The sequence below is a fragment of the Ovis canadensis genome, chromosome 1, assembly GCF_042477335.2.
Source record: "Ovis canadensis isolate MfBH-ARS-UI-01 breed Bighorn chromosome 1, ARS-UI_OviCan_v2, whole genome shotgun sequence".
Lineage (NCBI taxonomy): Eukaryota > Metazoa > Chordata > Mammalia > Artiodactyla > Bovidae > Ovis > Ovis canadensis.
Genome location: NC_091245.1, coordinates 201,196,173 through 201,215,835, shown reverse-complemented (window position 1 = coordinate 201,215,835; position 19,663 = coordinate 201,196,173). Strand labels below are relative to the sequence as shown.

At 41.3% G+C, this 19,663-nt stretch overlaps 1 pseudogene; it reads right to left on the bottom strand.

The window, feature by feature from the left end:
* Nucleotides 1-4,069: 4,069 nt before the first annotated feature.
* Nucleotides 4,070-5,682, bottom strand: LOC138442306 (abasic site processing protein HMCES pseudogene; annotated as a pseudogene).
* Between the last annotated feature and the right edge of the window lie 13,981 nt (nt 5,683-19,663).

The following is a 19,663-nucleotide window of genomic DNA, read 5'->3' as shown; positions in this document are numbered from 1 at the left end:
AATGCTCATTGGCTCTTGGCCAACAATTATACAAGGGCTTGTGCCCACATCCTGTAGCTGTGGTTTTGGGACGCTGCTCATGAGTGACTTCTTATGCTTAGTGGCAGGAAACTTTAGTCACTGATGTGTAAACTCAACTTTGGTCTGCACCCCCCACAACGTGCTCCGAAGGCAGTTAGGAGGGCCAGGCCTCCTGATTTCTCTGCAGACACTGCATCTTCAGACGCTAACAAAAAACTCAGTTTAAGGCCTTGGGAGTGACTGAGATTTGATCAATTCTTACCTTACTCCATTCCAATGTAGCCACTTCTTCAGATAATTCTATAGTCACAGGGATGAATTATGACATCTTCTCCAAAATCCTCCCTTTAGCCTCAAAAGTCAAGACAAAAAAATTAAAAAAATGTTAGCTCTATTTCATTTCAGGCCTGCCATGTGAAATATGAGAGGCGAAGTCATCAGGTTGCTTCTGAGCCTAGATCTTGTATCTGATGAGCTATCTTACACTCAGTTTTTGAAAGTTCTTAGTAAACATCTCACGAATCTCCTCTTCAGTGAAGCTAAATGGAATTTGCAAGAAATTTCTCAGAAAGCAGATGGTGAGTTTGGAGCAATCCTGGGATTAAACTCTAAAACTTCCATTTTCCTACTCCTAGTCACTGCTCTTTCCACATATCCCCATACCCAGGGAAAGGCATATCATCTAAATCATTGTACCACAGTTGTCCTCTAAGCAGATGTATCCTAATTTGAAGTGAGAAAAAAAAATGTCCAGTTAATTAACTCTCATGTTTCAAGTATATATGAGAAATCATGATGCTACATTGAGATCAGTTTATCTGAATTACCACCTTGTCTCACATGCTGTCCACAATGACTACCCCATGCATCTCAGAAACTGCTTTTCCTTCCTTTTAGATTCCCTGCTCACTCTTTATGAAATTATTGAAACTGAGATTGGAAGGGACTCCCTGGTGGCTCAGAGGTTAAAGCATCTGCCTGGAATGCTAGAGACCCAGGTTCAATCCCTGGGTCGGGAAGATCCCCTGGAGAAGGAAATGGCAACCCACTCCGGCACTCTTGCCTGGAGAATCCCATGGAGGGAGGAGCCTGGTAGGCTACAGTCCATGGGGTCGCAAAGAGTCGGACACAACTGAGCGACTTCACTTCACTTTAAAGGTCATCTAGTTTCCTACCTATTTCAGGAATGTACTCAACTGAAACACACAGCAGAGGCAGACTCAACTTATGCAAAGGCGTTGCCAGACAGAAAGTTCATTGCTTCCTACAGCAGCACATTCTACTGCTAAGTGACTGCACTGAATTGAAGATTTTTCTGTGTATTACATGCAAATCTTTTCCTCTCAAAATTTATCTATTTGGTCCTTGATCTTCCTTTGAAGTTACCCCAAGTAAATCAGTTCCCTATTTCATATGGCCACACTTCAGATAAAGGCAGCTAACTGGTGCTCTCCCAACAAAGTAGTTTTATTTTTGCTTTTTTGACACAAACCCCCCTAGTTACCACAACTGTTCTTCATGTGTTGGATTATCCAGTGCTCTTATTGAACTCCTCTCTTATTTGTAAACAATTCTGTTTGATTAAGATTTCTTTTGAAGTATTGTATTTGGAACTTTCCTAGTGGTCCAGTGGTTAAGAATCCACCTGACAATGGAGGGGTCATGGGTTCAGTCCCAGGTTGGGGAACTAAGATTCCACAAACCACAGGGTAACTAAGACTGCATGCCATAACTACTGAGCCTGCGTGGAATCAAAAGATTCCACGTGATGCAACAAAGACCCTCTGTGTCCCAAGAGTAGCACTGAAATATATACATTACCATATGTAAAATAGATAGCTAATGGGAAGTTGCTGTATGACACAGGGAACTCAATCTGGTGCCCTGTGATAACCCTGTGGAATAGGGTACAAGGTGAGAGGAAGGTTCAAGAGGGAGCAGACATATGTATACCTATGGCTGATTCATGCTGATATATGACAGAAGTCAACACAACATTGTAAAGCAATTATCTTCCAACAAAAAAGAAATAAAGATCCCGTGTGCTGCAGCTAAGATCTGATGCCACCACGTAAATAAGTAATAAATATAAACAATAAAAATAGTAAGCAAATAAAATATTGCATTCAACACTGACATGGCAGTTCAAATATAGGTGGACCAATAAAAGTTAGAATGTGATTGTTCTCCATTTACCAATGTACTCTTTATTAATGAAATCCAGGTATTCTTTATAATATTATTATTCACATGAAGTTCATGATCAACTATATATAATATATATAACTTTTTTCTCATTTAATAATCTCATTTAAGGGACAAATGAGGCCACTTTTGTATGGATTACTAGTAATGAACCTAGATTAGTTCCTAGAAATCACTGTATTTCTCTTTTGACTTTTAAGTTTGTTCATTTTTTCTATAGTACCTGTTTAGCATTTTACCTTGAGTTAGTATCAAACTAATTTTTTTAATAGTACCTGGCAACAAACAATATTTTTAAGAGAGGTTTTTTTTTTTTTTCCCCCTGTCTTCAGTCTAGAGGATAAAGTAGGAATGGCTATCATGATGGGAAGCTGAGTCAAAGCCATAATTAGAATGGTTTGTTCCATAGAGATCTTTGACACTGGTTAGCTGATGGTTTTGTCCTTAAAGCAAAAAAAGATGAGTAATCCAGTCAAATTTTATTTGGTCTGTACAAGCAAGAGAAAATGGAAGTCGGACCAGCATTTACCAACACATTGTTATCAGAAGTGGGGTCCAGCTGCTCACTGCTCTAAAGTCAATAAAGAGGCAAGGTTTGCAGAAAGGAAAGTTTGCTTTAGTTTGGAGGCTAGCAATGGCAAAGGGCTGTGGTGGGTGGACTCATGTCCAAATACCAACTCTCCCCACTGTCAATCAGTGGGCAAGACGTTTAAAGGAGAGATTCAAGGATGTATAGGCAGAGGGAGGCCAGTATAGCCAGCTCTGACAGTCATCTCAAAATTGGTCATGAGGTGGTCTGATTAGCACCATCTTGACTGTTGGAAGTATAATTAGTCTTCAGTTTCAGGGTTGGTTTGTTCCTATTTCTTTGAGGCCATTTCTCAGAATTATGGCAGCTTATGTTATGGCTAAAGTCTGGTCATAATGTAGTGAACTTCTCCCACTTGTTTGGGGTCATAGGATATGGTTCAGAATTATCTATAGCCCTTCAGGAGGAACTAAAAGTCCTTGACTTTGCTTAATGACTAAATTATTATCATTTTGTCCTATTTGACTTTTTTCCCTTTGCTTCTGCTTTTTCTCACTTCTTTGATTACGCTTAATCTTTTTGGCTAAAACTTTTCTGCAGACCAAAGGCATCTAGAGGACAAGGGGGAGTAGGCCATAAGGCCCTGGTGTGTTTCATCATGATACTATTATTCCCACTGAATGCAGATTGCCCAACTTAATAGCAATTGGTCCCACTGTGCTTTTTATCCTATAGAGAAGAGCCTTAATGAAGCTGTTTAAGAATGTTGGGTTTCTGGGGTTTCCTGGCAGTCCAGTGAGTAAGACTTCACCTTTACCTTCCAATGTAGGAAATGTGGGTTCAGTCCCTATTTGGGGAGCTAGGATCCCAAATGCCTGCGAGCCAAAACCAAAACATGAAATAGAAGCAACATTGCAACAAATTCAATCCTTAAAAAATGGTCCACGTCAAAAAACAAAACAAAACAAAACAACTTAAAAAAGAGAATATTGGGTTTTCCCTCACAAATGTGTTTCTCTTGGCCTTGGTGAAGGACATGTCTTTGAACCTTCTGAGGGCATGTAGTCAGAATATAGCTGAGAAGCTCTTACATAAATTCACATGAGCATCACAGTCTCTCTAAGCTTTGGGGTGCCTTCCTCCTGCATTTCAACTTCATTCAGTATATACTTCCTTTAGGTCCATCTTTTAGTCAATTAACCAAGCAAATTGGAAACATTCCCCTCCCCCCAACCAAGCCTTTTTATTGTTTCCAAAAATACAGCTTTGTCCACAGAAAACTCCAGTGCCCCACATTTATGACAAAACCACTCCCTAGGTCTGATGCCAGAAGAAAACTGTGAGATCTGGAATTCCTTCCACGAGCAGCATTTTCTGAAATGTAGACAGTTTATCAAGTATAATTTATTCAAGGAAAAAATGTTTTAAGAACTTAATTCCAAAAGACTAAAAGAGTCCAAAGGCTGAGCAGAAAATAGCTTCTGCTAGCAGCACCAGGTCAGGTCAGGTCAGGTCAGGCTGAGGTCAGTGGGGTCAGGCTCTGAGGGAAGGTCCACCAGTCCAACCAGGAGAGGGCTATGGGCACAAGAGTCCCCTCCCTTCTCACTTCCTGGCTGCCCACCCACTCCACTAGAAATTCTTGGTCCCAACCAGGAAAGCCCCTCCCTGGAGAAGCAAGAAATGTTAACTAACACTTTATTTCCCAAGCAACATCCCCCTGCCCCTACTCACACACACAATGCTGGAACCTGTTATCACGATGGGATTCCGTGCTGCACACTGTGGCCTTGGTCTCATGTGAGGCTGCTTGCCAAAAGGCTCCTCCTCCTCCCACTTCAACCATCACTCCAGAAGCCCTGCACTGCCTCCCTTGGAGGGGAATAGGCTCTTTTGCAGGAACTTCCTGGACACCTGGGGCACATCTGACTCTGCCTTTTGGGGTGTTTTGGGGTCTTCCTTCTTGGGTGACTTTGTGGCCAGCCACTGTAGCATGTTCTGGCTGCTGTCACTTGCCTTGAGCTCCTTTTTGAGCAGTAAGTCAACAGGAAGCAGACACTCAGGAGTGTTCTTTTAGGAGTTATTCACCATGGTGGATGGTAGTGTTCTCTGGAGCTTACCAAAGCTCATGAAACTTCATGAGCTTACCAAAGAACCCAAATTCTTATCAAAGTCCAGTCACTTAGAGACTGCCTCCTGTCCATCTAATGTGGCAGACATTGTGTTGGGCGATGTCATTTAAGCCTTTGAAGGAATCTCCTGTGATAATGGTTTTGGAACACAGGCTGTCTCTTTCCTCTGGGGGCTCCCAGAAGCCAAAGATCCTGGCCATTGTTAGTGGCCTCCAGTTGTCCCACACTTCCTCCTAGTCCTCAGGGCTGTCTAGAGCACTCTCTCTCTGACTTTTCTGTTTTGATTTGGGGGAATAAGAAGTAGGGCTGCCTCTGGGTGTTCCCTGACATTGCTGCCACTTGGAGAATCCATCTGTTAAAACAACACAGCATCTTTCCTTTCCAAGAAACATCTTAAAGGACAGTTTCTCCATTATGGTGTCTTCAGCTTGTGGTGTTGAATTGCAGCTTGGAAGAATCAGCTTCTTTAAACCAAGTCAGTAAAAGCCCCCTTGCATGGAAGCAGTGATACACTCAGATGAATCTCCACTCTTCTCCAAGTGTAGCTGGGACAAGAGTACCCAGCTGGGGGACTACAGGCTCTTGATGTACGAGGGGCAGTGCTGGTCTGGGTTTCCACACTCCAGTAGCCACCAGGGTCCCTGCTGGTCCTGTTGGGTGCAGCCTTAAGTGAGGGTGTCCCTGAGCAGGTGGCAGGAAATTGCCTGTTCCTCCTTGGCCCCACCTTTACACCACAGGTCCCTCTACTTCAGGTACTGTTTCTGCTTTGCTGTCTCGGTTCTCCCCTATTGGAGTCATTTTCAGTGACTCAAAAACATTCAGAATCTTATTCTGGAGCACTCTAATAAACACATTTAGTTTACTCTCAATTATATTGCTGCCACCTAGATCTAATAGGTTTCAAACCAGGCCTTATCCATGTTCTCCAGCTTTCTGTTGGCATAAATTGGCAAAATTAGGGCATATTGCATCTTCTTGTGAATAACACTTTTTAACTTATTTTCTAGAAGCCGAATTTGGCTATAAGTCTAAAAATAACGCAGAATGAGAATGGCTTATTGTACATTTAATCAGGTGCTGCCTCTGACTACAAGTTGATCCATGTGATTTTTATTGTTTTTGTTGTTGCTATTTTTTGCTTGAATGAAAAATAGATGTCCTGGAACATGGTATGCAGTTGTGGATCTGGAATTTTTTTTTTTTTTTACTTGATATGAAAATTCATCAGGAGCAGTTTACTTTTAGGTCTTAGGACAAGCAATATACTCAGCAATGCACATCAACCTTCTAAACCTTTGTCATATTCTAGTAACCAGGAAGCTTGATCACTTCTCTGTTCTATAAGATATCACATTGGTATGCTTTCCTGATGATGTCATGTGTTGATACAACCAGGTGAACAGGAAGTAGCAACTATCCCAAGACTTATGTGACACATTTATGGAAATATCTCTACAAATTCTAAGTCATATATCACCAAAAGTCATACTGGTGATCTTTCTATGATATTAGTGGTCTCAAACATGTCAAGATATACCTCCTAAAAGCAAATGGCAAATTTCTGCTCTCTTATTAATCAATAAACATTGCTTAGTCATGTCCAACTATTTGCAACCCCATGAACTGCAGCATGCCAGGCTTCCCTGTCCTTCACCATCTCCCAGATATTGCCCAAGCTCATGTCCATTGAGTTGGTGATGCCATCCAACCATTTCATCCTCTGTCATCCCCTTCTCCTCCTACCTTCAATCTTTCCCAGCATCAGGGTCTTTTCCAGTGAGTTGGCTCTTCGCATCAAGTGGCCAAAGTATTGAGGTGGCTTCAGTTTCAGCATCAGTCCTTCCAATGAATATTCAGGATTGATTTCTTTTAGGACTGACTGCTTTGATCTCTTTGCAGTCCAAGGGACTTTCAAGAGTCTCCTCCAACACCACAGTTCAAAATCATCGATTATTCGGCATTCAGCTTTCTTTATAGTCCAACTCTCATGCCCATATATGACTACTGGAAAAACCATAGCCTTGACTAGATGGACCTTTGTTGGCAAAGTAATGTCTCTGCTTTTTAATACACTGTCTAGGTTTGTCATAGCTTTTCTTCCAAGGAGCAAGAGTCTTTTAATTTCCTGGCTGCAGTCACCATCTGCAGTGATTTTGGAGCCCAAGAAAATGAAGTCTCTCACTGTTTCGACTGTTTTCCCATCTATTTTCCATGAAGTGATGGGACCGGATGCCACAATCTTAAGTTTTTGAATGTTGAATTTTAAGCCAAGTTTTTCACTTTCCTCTCACCTTCATCAAGAGTCTCTCTAGTTCCTCTTTGCTTTCTGCCATAAGGGTGGTGTCATCTGCATATCTGAGGTTATTGATATTTTTCCTGGCAATCTTGATTCCCGCTTGTGTTTTGTCCAGCCCAGCATTTCACATGATGTACTCTGCATGCAAGTTAAATAAGCAGGGTGACAGTATACAGCCTTGACATACTCCTTTCCCAATTTTGAACCAGTCTGTTGTTTCATGTTCAGTTCTAACTGTTGCTTCTGAATGCATAAAGATTTTGCAGGAGGCAGGTAGGGTGGTCTAGTTTTCTCATCTCTTTAAGAATTTTCTACAGTTTATTGTGATCCACACAATCAAAGGCTCTGGCATAGTCAATGGAGCAGAAGTAGATGTTTCTCTGGAATTCTCCCCCTTTTTCTATGATCCACCTGATGCTGGAAACCTTATCTCTTGTTCCTCTGCCTTTTCTAAATCCAGCTTGAACATCTGGGATTTTCCAGTTCTCATTCTTGAAGCCTAGCTTGGAGAATTTTGAGCATTACTTTGCTAGCATTTAAAATGAGTGCAATTGTGCAGTGGTTTGAACATTCTTTGGCATTGCCCTTCTTTGGGACTGGAATGAAAACCGATCTTTTCCAGTCCTGTGGCCACTGCTGAGTTTTCAAATTTGCTGGCATATTGAGTGCAGCACTTTCACAGCCTCATCTTTTAGGGTTTGAAATAGCTCAGCTGGAAATCCATCACCTCCACTAGCTTTGTTCATAGTGATGCTTCCTAAAGCCCATTTGATTTCGCATTCCAGGATGTCTGACTCTAGATAAGTGATCATACCATCATGATTATCTGGGTCATTAAGATCTTTCTTGTATGGTTCTTTTGTGTATTCTTGCCCCCTCTTCTTAATATCTCCTGCTTCTGTTAGGTCCATACTGTTTCTATTCTTTATCATGCCCATCTTTGCATGAAATGTTCACTTAGTATCTCTAATTTCCTTGAAGAGATCTCTAGTCTTTTCCATTATATTGTTTTCTTCTATTTGTTTGCATTGTTAACTTAGGAAAGCTTTCCTAACTTCCCTTGCTATTCTTAGGAACTCTGCATTCAAATGGGTATATCTTTCCTTTTCTCCTTTGCCTTTCACATCTCTTCTTTTCTCAGCTATTTGTAAGGCCTCCCCAGACAGCCATTTTGCCTTTTTGCATTTCTTTTTCTTGGGGATGATTTTGATCACCAGCTCCTGTGCAATGTTATGAGCCTCTGTCCATAGTTTTTCAAGTGCGTTGTCTTTATATCTAATCCCTTGAATGTATTTGCCACTTCCACTATAATTGTAAGGGGATTTGGTGATGGACAAGGAGGTCTGGTGTGCTGTGATTCATGGGGTTGCAAAGAGTCGGACATGACTGAGCGACTGAACTGATCTGAACTGAACTGAATGGCCTAGTGGTTTCCCCTGATTTCTTCAAATCTTTCTTCAGATTTTGCAGGCAACATATACCTCATTTGAGTCTGCGATTTGAACTTCTTGACCAAGTAATCCAAAAAGTTGCCATTTTTGAGTAGGGGACAGAAAAGAAAAGATATATGCAATTCGTCCAGCCTGCTGTGAAAGCTACTTTGTCTCTTGGGCTACATCCCCAGTAGATCCAATGGTTCTTAAAATATCTGCGGCAGGTAGAGATGCTGCATGGAATCTTTGGTCAGCCCCTCCAGATGGATCACTGGCTAGACCTTAGCATGTTAAGCAAAGATAACTCATTTTTTAGATAGCAGTTTCCTTTCAGATTGCCACTGGGCCCTAATAGGGACTGAGCACCTGACTGTACACCACCAAGTTGCCATGCAGCCTCAGCTGCACATAGTGAGCTGGGTGTGGTCTGACTTACCAAGTCTTAAATTCAGGCAAGCACACCAGCACTCTGTTACCAACTGAAGGTGATATATACCTGACGAGGCTCAAGTAGGTTTAGAGGGCCAAGCATTTGTGTAAGTAAGTGGCTCAGAGAACTATGGTACCTGTTTCTACTACATTTTCTTCTCTCTGTCAACCCACACCTATGGTTTCAAAGAGAATTCCCCACAATCAAGAGGGAAGAAAAAATGAGTCTGATTTCAGATGGCTCTGCTTGATTTGTTGCATCATCTGGAAGGGGACAATTGTGGCCTCCACCCCTCGGTGGTCCTAAAAGACAATGGTGAAGAAATTTCCTCCTGGTGAGCAGAATAAATGGAATTCCATTTCCATGTTCTGCTTCAAGACAACTTTCCATGTAAAACTGAGGAAACAGATCTGGAGGGTGGATGTGGTCCGTTTCTGTCACTCATACCTCACAAAGCCACTACAGCTTCCTAGTGTAGTGGGAGGAATCATGCCTTCTTCTATTTTGCATATATCAGGTTGGGTTCATTTGCACGTAATATAAACCATTTCACCATTTTAAACACAAAGTGTTTTAATATAGGGAATTAAGAATTTATGATGTTGTTGTTGTTACAAAGGCTGGAGGCACAACCCCCAGGCTGGGACTGTGGAAGTTATTCTCAGAACCACACTGCAAAATTGACCCACCCGAGGATGAATTATCTCTGCCATACACAAGAAACTAGGCCATCAGATAGTAGCTCTCACAACAGCAGGTACCAGGATCACACCACCTTAGCTACAATTAGATGATCACTAGCTTTTGGTGGAATTGCTGGCTTCAGAGCCTCATTGCATATTCTAGATCTGCATCAGCAAACCGAATGTGACACTTTTTGTCTCCTTTCCTCCTTACTTACTCTGAAGCAGGACCTGGGAAGGGACATTCCATGTCTTCCACTTAATATTAATTGTAAGAATTTATTGTGTCTATGGAACCAGTCAGTATGCTAAGGTGTTTGCATTCATTGTATCAATGAATCCTTAAATAATATAATCTCTCAATATAATATTAAGGTCACAACCTCTATTTTGAAATGGGGAAAGTAAAATGCAAAGAGGCTAAGAAACTTGGCCAAGATTCTGTTCTTATCGGTAGGAGACCTGGATTAAATTAGAACTTAATCTTATCCAGAATTTAAGGGATCTAGGGCTGAAGAATTGACGTGTTTGAACTGTGGTTTTGGAGAAGACTCTCGAGAGTCCCTTGGACTGCAAGGAGATCCAACCAGTCCATTCTGAAGGAGATCAGCCCTGGGATTTCTTTGGAAGGAATGATGCTAAAGCTGAAACTCCAGTACTTTGGCCACCTCATGCAAAGAGTTGACTCATTGGAAAAGACTCTGATGGTGGGAGGGATTGGGGGCAGGAGGAGAAGGGATGACATAGGATGAGATGGCTGGATGGCATCACTGACTCGATGGATGTGAGTCTGAGTGAATTCTGGGAGTTGGTGATGGACAAGGGGGCTTGGCATGCTACGATTCATCGGGTCACAAAGGGTCAGACAAGACTGAGCGACTGAACTGAACTAAAGAGTTGTAATGTTCAGCTTTCTAACCTCTACAGTAAAAAAAAACAAAAGATGCCTACTAGAACACTGGATCAGATGTTGAGATGGTCATTTTACCAAATCCTCAACCTGATTTAGATAACTGTTGAGATATCCGCCCCCCCTTCCCCCCTCCCCCCACACACACTGTGACTGTAAACTCCTTGAAGCTATATCCACATTTCTTCTCTACCATATACCTTTACCTATACTCAGTAACTGGTAAATGTGTTTTGTGAGGCTGATCCCATAGGCATTTTGGTTTCAATCCATGTCAGGAGCACTTGTTAAGCTTACAGGAAATGACTGCGTTTTTGTAGACTGGTTTCACAGAGCAACAGACCAACTTAGGCCTTCTCCCTGACTTTAGAAAGAAAAAGTATTTTGACTTTACCAAAAGTCTGTTTATTCCCCAGACTTTGTTGTGGTTACATCAAAAGCACATAGCAGCATTCCGGATGTATCATAGTTACAGAAATTGAGGAATAGCATTTTACTGGGATAAAAAACCAAAATCATATGGAATACTGAGTGATGCCCAGAGCACCAGTCAGGAGTCTGAGTTTTAGAATGGAGCTTGGTGAGCAGACATGTAGGCCACACCTAGAATCAGCAGAACATGATGACCTGGCAGATACTCTGGCCAGAAGAAGTGTGTCGGGAAGAAGAGATGAACTGAACCTCTCCCAGGCTGCCATCAGCTTCAGGGAGAGCGAGTTACAAACAGTAGAGACCAGCCAGCTGATTCTAGTGATTTTTCAGACTTTCCCAGGAGAGATGGGGAATGTACGAAGTTAAAATGACTTCCATGGGAAATACAGCACGTTCAGATTTGGATAAATTGAGTATGAAGAGCCATGGGACATAGACAATTTTTCTATCCAGTCAACAGCTACTTGTGAAGGCACGTTGCTCAGGAGACAAGATCTTTGTTTAGAGATAAAGATCAGGCTGTCATCTCAGTATGAGTGGTAGTTGAAACCTTGTGTGGATGAAATTGCTTAGAGTGTGAGGACATAGAAATTTCTGCAATAATGGAAAATCCCATAACTCTATTCTGTCCAACAAGGTAGGCTTTTGTCATGGAATATAGCACATGGAACTTAGGAAATGAATTTTTATTTTATTTTAATGAATTTAATTTCATACAGCCCCATGTGTCTGGTGGCTATCCTATTGAATAGTGCAGGTATAGGAATAAAGACAAATAATGCTGAAAATGAAAAACTTAGTAATAACAATAACAATATTAGTAATATTGGTATAATAATATTAGTAATAACCATGTTATATTAAAATTATATTTTAACTTATATTGATGTCACCAAAGATAAAAAAGAATAAATGCCTTTTTGAATAATTTTCCTCCCATATTTTATCAAATGAATGGTAAATGAAATCAAACAATACAAAAGAGATGTGTTGGAAATTAAAAGCTTCCAATTCATCTCTTTCAACTTAGTGGTTGAAAGTTAGTGGTAAGTTCTTTTAAGAGTCTTTCTAGTTCTGCTGATAGCAATCATCATACCTTTGAAAAATATGTTTCTATTTTTCTATATTTATTTGTCGATATCTATTGACTTCCTTCTAGGAAAAGACTCAACATAGCTCGTATACACTATCCTTCACACTTCTCTTTCCTCCCTACTTATTTTCACTTTTCTATTGATAGCATATATTGCTTACATACTAAGTTTTCACTAGATTTCTATAGCAACTCCTATTTTTCACCTTTTGTCAAATATGCATTTGCTTCCATCTTATCCAGGTTATAAACTTTCTGTCCTGGCATCATATTAAGTGTGTTACACTTGTCTGACCTAGGTAATTCTGAAGAAAGAAGTGGCAGGGCTTGTGGAAGGAAGAATGTGAATCAAACCATCTGCTGCTTTGCTTCAATTCTCCATTTTATTTTGCTGATGCAAAAATCATAACTCATTGTCTATCAGTTCAGTTCAGTTCAGCTCAGCTCAGTCGCTCAGTCGTGTCCGACTCTTTGCGACCCCATGAATCGCAGCACGCCAGGCCTCCCTGTCCATCACCATCTCACAGAGTTCACTCAGACTCACGTCCATCGAGTCTGTGATGCCATCCAGCCATCTCATCCTCAGTTGTCCCCTTCTCCTCCTGCCCCCAACCCCTCCCACCATCAGAGTCTTTTCCAATGAGTCAACTCTTCGCATGAAGTGGCCAAAGTACTGGAGCTTCAGCTTCAGCATCATTCCTTCCAAAGAAATCCCAGGGTTGATCTCCTTCAGAATGGACTGGTTGGATCTTTATATGTCTCCAAATTTACCATATATTATCTTCTGATTTCTTACAGGCTTGTAAGTTATTAATATCTTTGTTTTACAGATAAAGAAATCAAAATAGAAATACATAGAATGACTTTACCAAGGTCATGCAACTGGGAAAGAGGGAAGGTGACAGTCAAGTTAGGTTTTCTGATGACATATTACCTTGCAAATCTTTCTCAGTAAAATTCCCCAACCACTGAAGTTGGCAAAAAAGTAATGGGTTAGGTTTCTTGCTTTAGGTTCAAAATCTGTGGTTGATTTTGGAGCAGAAAAAATTTGAAGCTTGTGTACTGTGACCACATTTTCTTTCAAGGAATTGTAGAAACACCTCTAGGCATCTGAAGCCTTCATGAATCCAAGTTGGCAAATGCTTATCCATAGGTGAAGACTCAACCAGCATTAACATTAGTCAAGCACTAGTGATTGTGTATGGCCGAGGATATTTTATACGTATTTGCATTATTTTATTTGCTCTTCACGGCAACTGTAAGTAGTGGACATATCAGAGATGGAATTAAGTAATTGGAATGCTAATAACTCACCCCATCAATGAGTCCTCTCCTTCTGTAAAATAGGGTAGAATAACCTGTCCCCCAGATATATCCAGCCATCAGTAGCAGTGGCCGTAAGGAGATAGCCAACGCCTACGGTAAGGAGCAGAGGCTGCACTTTGCTGGAGCAGCCCTGAAGAGATACCCCACGACCAAGGTAAGAGAAACCCCAGTAAGACGGTAGGTGCTGAGAGAGGGCATCAGAGGGCAGACAGACTGACACCATAATCAAACAAAACTAACCAAGTAATCACCTGGACCACAGCCTTGTCTAACTCAATGAAACTAAGCCATGGCATGTAGGGCCATCAAAGATGCATGGGTCATGGTGGGGAGTTCTGGCAAAATGTGATCCACTGGAAAAAGAAATGGCAAACCACTTCAGTATTCTTGCTCTGAGAACCCCATGAACAGTAGGAAAAGGAAAAAAGACAGGACACTGAAAGATGAACTCCCCAGGTCAGTAGGTGCCCAATATGCTACTGGAGATCAGTGGAGAAATGACTCCAGAGAGAATGAAGAGATGGAGCCAAAGCAAAAACAACACCCAGCTGTGGATGTGACTGGTGATGGAAGCAAGGTCTGATGCTGTAAAGAGCAATATTGCATAGGAACCTGGAATGTCAGGTCCATGAATCAAGGCAAATTGGAAATGGTCAAACAGGAGGTGGCAAGAGTGAATGTTGACATTTCAGGAATCGGCAAACTAAAATGGATTGGAATGGGTGAATTTAACTCAGATGACCATTATATCTACTACTGTGGGAAAGAATCCCTTAGAAGAAATGGAGTAGCCATCATAGTCAACAAAAAAGTCTAAAATGCAGTACTTGGATGCAATCTCAAAAATGACAGAATGATCTCTGTTCATTTCTAAGGCAAACCATTCAATATTATGGTAATCCAAGTCTATGCCCCAACCAGTAATGCTGAAGAAGCTGAAGTTGAATGATTCTACAAAGACCTACAAGACCTTTTAGAACTAACACACAAAAAAGATGTCCTTTTCATTATAGGGGACTGGAATGCAAAAGTAGAAAGTCAAGAAACACCTGGAGTAACAGGCAAATTTGGCCTTGGAATACAGAATGAAGGAAGGCAAAAGCTAATAGCTTTGCCAAGAGAACGCACTGGTCATAGGAAATGCCCTCTACAACACAAGAGAAGACTCAATATATGGACATCACTAGATGGCCAACACCGAAATCAGATTGATAATATTCTTTGCAGCCAAAGATGGAGAAGCTCTATACAGTCAGCAAAAACAAGACCAGGAGCTGACTGTGGCTCAGATCATGAACTCCTTATTGCCAAATTCAGACAAAGATTGAAGAAAGTAAGAAAATAACTAAACCATTCAGGTATGACCTAAATTAAATCCCTTATGATTATACAGTGGAAGTGAGAAATAGATTTAAGGGACTAGATCTGATAGGCAGAAAGCCTCACGAACTATGGACAAGGTTCATGACATTGTACAGGAGACGAGGATCAAGAACATCCCCATGGAAAAGAAATGCAAAATGGCTGTCTGAGGAGGCCTTATAAATAGCTGTGAAAAGAAGAGAAGCAAAAAGCAAAAAAGAAAAGGAAAGATATAAGCATCGGAATGCAGCGTTCCAAAGAATAGCAAGGAGAGATAAGAAAGCCTTCCTCAGTGATCAATGCAAAGAGGTAGAGGAAAACAATAGAATGGGAAAGACTAGAGATCTCTTCAAGAAAATTGGAGATACTAAGGGAACATTTCATGCAAACTCAATAAAGGACAGGGTTATATTCAGAGCTCAATAAAGTACAGTAATGGTATGGACCTAACAGAAGCAGAAGATATTAAGAAGAGGTGGCAAGAATACACAGAACTGTACAAAAAGATCTTTATGACCCAGATAATCACAATGGTGTGATCACTCATCTAGAGCCAGACATCCTGGAATGTGAAGTCAACTGGGCCTTAGAAAGCGTCACTATGAACAAAGCTAGTGGAGGTGATGGAATTTCGATTGAGCAATTTCAAATCCTGAAAGATGATGCTGTGAAAGTGTTGCACTCAATATGCCAGCAAATTTGGAAAACTCAGCAGTGGCCCCAGGGCTGGAAAGGTCAGTTTTCTTTCCAATCCCAAAGAAAGACAATGTCAAAAAAATGTTCAAACTACCACACAATGACACTCATCTCACATGCTAGTAAAGTAATGCTCAAAATTCTCCAAGCCAGGCTTCAGCAATACGTGAACCGTGAACTTCCAGATGTTCAAGCTCGTTTTAGAAAAGGCAGAGGAACCAGAGATCAAATTGCCAACATCCGCTGGATCATGGAAAAAGCAAGAGAGTTCCAGAAAAACATCTATTTCTGCTTTATTAACTATACCACAGCCTTTGACTGTGTGGATCACAATAAACTGTGGAAAATTCTGAAAGAGATGGAAATACCAGACCACCTGACCTGCCTCTTTAGAAATCTGTATGCAGATCAGGAAGCAACAGTTAGAACTGGACATGGAACAACAGACTGGTTCCAAATAGGAAAAGGAGTACGTCAAGGCTGTATGTTGTCAGCCTGTTTATTTTACTTATATGCAGAGTACATCATGAGAAACGCTATGCTGGATGAAACACAGCTGGAATCAAGATTGTCAGGAGAAATATCAATAACCTCAGATTTGCAGATGATATCACACTTATGGCAGAAAGTGATAAAGAGCTAAAGAGCCTCTTGATGAAAGTGAAAGAAGAGAGTGAAAAAGTTGGCTTAAAGCTCAATATTCAGAAAATGAAGATCATGGCATCTGGTCCCACCATTTCATGGAAAACAGATGGGGAAACAGCAGAAACAGTGGCTGACTTTATTTTGGGGGGGCTCCAAAATCACTGCAGATGGTGACTGCAGCCATGAAATTAAAAGAGACTTACTCCCTGGAAGGAAAGTTATGGCCAGCCTAGACAGCATATTCAAAAGCAGAGACATTACTTTACCAACAAAGGTCCATCTAAGGCTACGTTTTTTCCAGTAGTCAAGTTGGACTATAAAGAACACTGAGCACCAAAGAATTGATGCTTTTGAACTGTAGTGTTGGAGAAGACAGACACTTCAGCATCCCTTGGACTACCCGGAGATCCAAGCAGTCCATTCTAAAGGAGATCAGTCCTGAGTGATCATTGGATGGACTCATACACTGAAATGCCAATACTTTGGCCACCTGATGCAAAGTGCTGAGTCATTTGAAAAGACCCTGATGTTGGGAAAGATTGAAGGCAGTAGAAGGGGATGACAAAGGATGAGATGGTCGGATGGCATCACCAACTCGATGGACAGGAGTTTTGGTAAACTCGGGGAGTTGGTGATAGACAGGGATGCCTGGTGTGCTGCAGTCCATGGGGTTGCAAAGAGTTTGATATGACTGAGTGACTGAACTGAACTGAACTGAACAAATATATTTTGCAAATGTGCATATTTGGAAGATGAATCGAATTTTGTAAGAGGAAATGAACTTAAGTGGTTTGGTTACTTGGGAGATAGGTGTAGATAAATATAACACTGATGAGTAACAGTGAAGCAGTACAAGGTTGGAACCTATTACTGGAAATGAAACTGATCCTGTGAATTGGAGTTGGGTATTGCTCATGTACAAAATGTAGATGACTCTGAATACTATTCTATACTGATTAATTTCAATGAACATTATGCTGGCATGACTGTACAATAATTATGGGTTCCTGATCCACAAAACCCACCTAGGATATTTCCTAGCATTTTTGGCAATCTTGTGATTAATGCAAACTCATTAAACAGGTGTCTCAGGCAGGAGACAGAGGCAGGTTTTATGCAGCTTACCTGACAAAAGAGCTCCCTTTCAGAAAAAAAGAAAGACCATTATATTATAAATACAAAATTATGTACAAAATGAATATTTTTTGAATGACAGAATACATCTAAACCAATTAAAAATATTATGAACCTGAAATTTCCAAAAAATTAAAAATTCAGAAAATAACACAATACCTTTGTTAGTCAACACATCTACACAATACTTCATTCATACTCATTAAGACTGCATATTATTTGACTACCTCTTCCTATGATAATACATTTTAAAATCTGTTTTCTATAAAGAGAAGAGATACCTCAATTTTCTTCAATTTATTGAAGTATATTTTTATAAAGTTATTATTAATAATTTTGAAAAGTTTCATTCAACTTTATGATTCATTGTTGACGATGGAAAATGTCTATCAGGTTTATTCCCCATGTGAGATAGATTTGGGAGAATTTTTATAGACTACCCCCTGGCTTCTGTATTTTAACCACCATTCTTCTCCACTGCCCTCTTGTTTCCTGTGCCAAACCACTTGAGGGATCATTTGTATCTACATAGGAGCTGAACTTTGGTTTTGCCTTTCCTTTGAACCTTGGTGTTAGTTATATAAGTGAAAGCCAGTCCTAAGTCAAGATAAAGAGCAACTTAACTCTTCATAAACTGACTGGGAACCATGTAATTTTATCCTACCTATTTTTTATGTTAGTCGCTCTGTCATGTCTGATTTTTTGTGACACCATGGACTACAGCACACCAGGCCTCCCTGTCTATCTCCAACTCCCAGAGTTTACCCAAACTCCTCCTCTGTCCATGGAATTCTCCAGGCAAGAATACTGGAGTGGGTTGCCTTTCCATTCTCCAGGGGATCTTCCTGACCCAGGGATCAAACCCAGGTCTCTTGCATTGCAGGCAGATTTTTTACCATTTGAGCCACCAGGGAATCCCTCCTACCTACTTAACCCCAAATGAATGCTAACCTAACTCAACTTTTCTCAAACCATATCTCACAAATGTGACACCCAGCTTGAGGGGAAGAGTGATGAAGGGGAAGACAGAATGGAAAGGAACAGCACTCCTAACCAATTTCAGTTAAATAACATTTATTTTTTAAAATTAAGGGGGAAAAAGAAGCAAGAGAAATTGATATGGGAATACATTGCTAGGGCCCCTCTCAAAGCCTCAGAAGGGACCCATTAAGGGAGGTCAGTTCAGTTCAGTTCTGTTCAGTCGCTCAGTCATGTCAGACTCTTTGTGACCCCGTGAATAGCAGCATGCCAGGCCTCCCTGTCCATCACCAACACCCAGAGTTCACTCAGACTTGCATCCATTGAGTCAGTGATGCCATCCAGCCATCTCATCCTCTGTCATCCCCTTCTCCTCCTGCCCCCAGTCACTCCCAGCATCAGATTCTTCTCCGATGAGTCAACTCTTTGCATGAGGTGGCCAAAGTACTGGAGTTTCAGCTTTAGCATCATTCCCTCCAAAGAAATCCAGGGCTGATCTTCAGAATGGACTGGTTGGATCTCCTTTCAGTCCGAGGGACTCTCCAGAGTCTTCTCCAACACCACAGTTCAAAAGCATCAGAATTTAACCTTTATTAGTACTCTTGCCAGGAAAATCCCGTGGACGGAGCAGCCTGGTAGGCTGCAGTCCGTGGAGTCACTAAGAGTCGGGCACGACTGAGCAACTTCACTTTTCACTTTCATGCATTGGAGAAGGAAATGGCAACCCCATCTCTTGCCTGGAGAATCCCAGAGACAGAGGAGCCTAGTGGGCTGCCGTCTATGGGGTCGCACAGAGTCGGGCACAAGTGAAGCGACTTAGCAGCAGCAGCAGCAGCTTCATATCAAATTCCTTCTGACCGTAAGATTGTGGAATGAGTAATAAATTTGGAGTGCAAAATCTTGATTCTAGTCCTGGTTTTCCCACTGAGTCATTATATGGGCCTTGGACAAATAATTCATCCCTGGCTCCTCAGATATTCCTCTACAAACTTAGAGTTTTGAATAGATAACTCCCAGAGTTCTCTTCTCCCTCTGACACTGAGTTGCATCCAATAGAGCTGGCTACAATAGCAAAATCCACATAAACGGGCACCTTCTCGCCTCACAGTCTCAGGTCACATAGGCTCTAGGCCTAAATTAGAAGGCAGAAGCAACCTGGGCTATCTCCTCGATTTTAGAGGCAGCTTGGTTTCCAAGAACGCAGTTATCTCTCCTCAGGGGAAAAGGTGTAGTCTTTCCAGGGACTCTAGTCTCCTGTGTATCCCAGTGATCCTGTGATTCACTACAAGATTGATGAGGTGCTTGTTTCCATGGTGACCACTTCTACTCTTCCCAGCAGCTGGAGGGCTTAACCCAGTCCT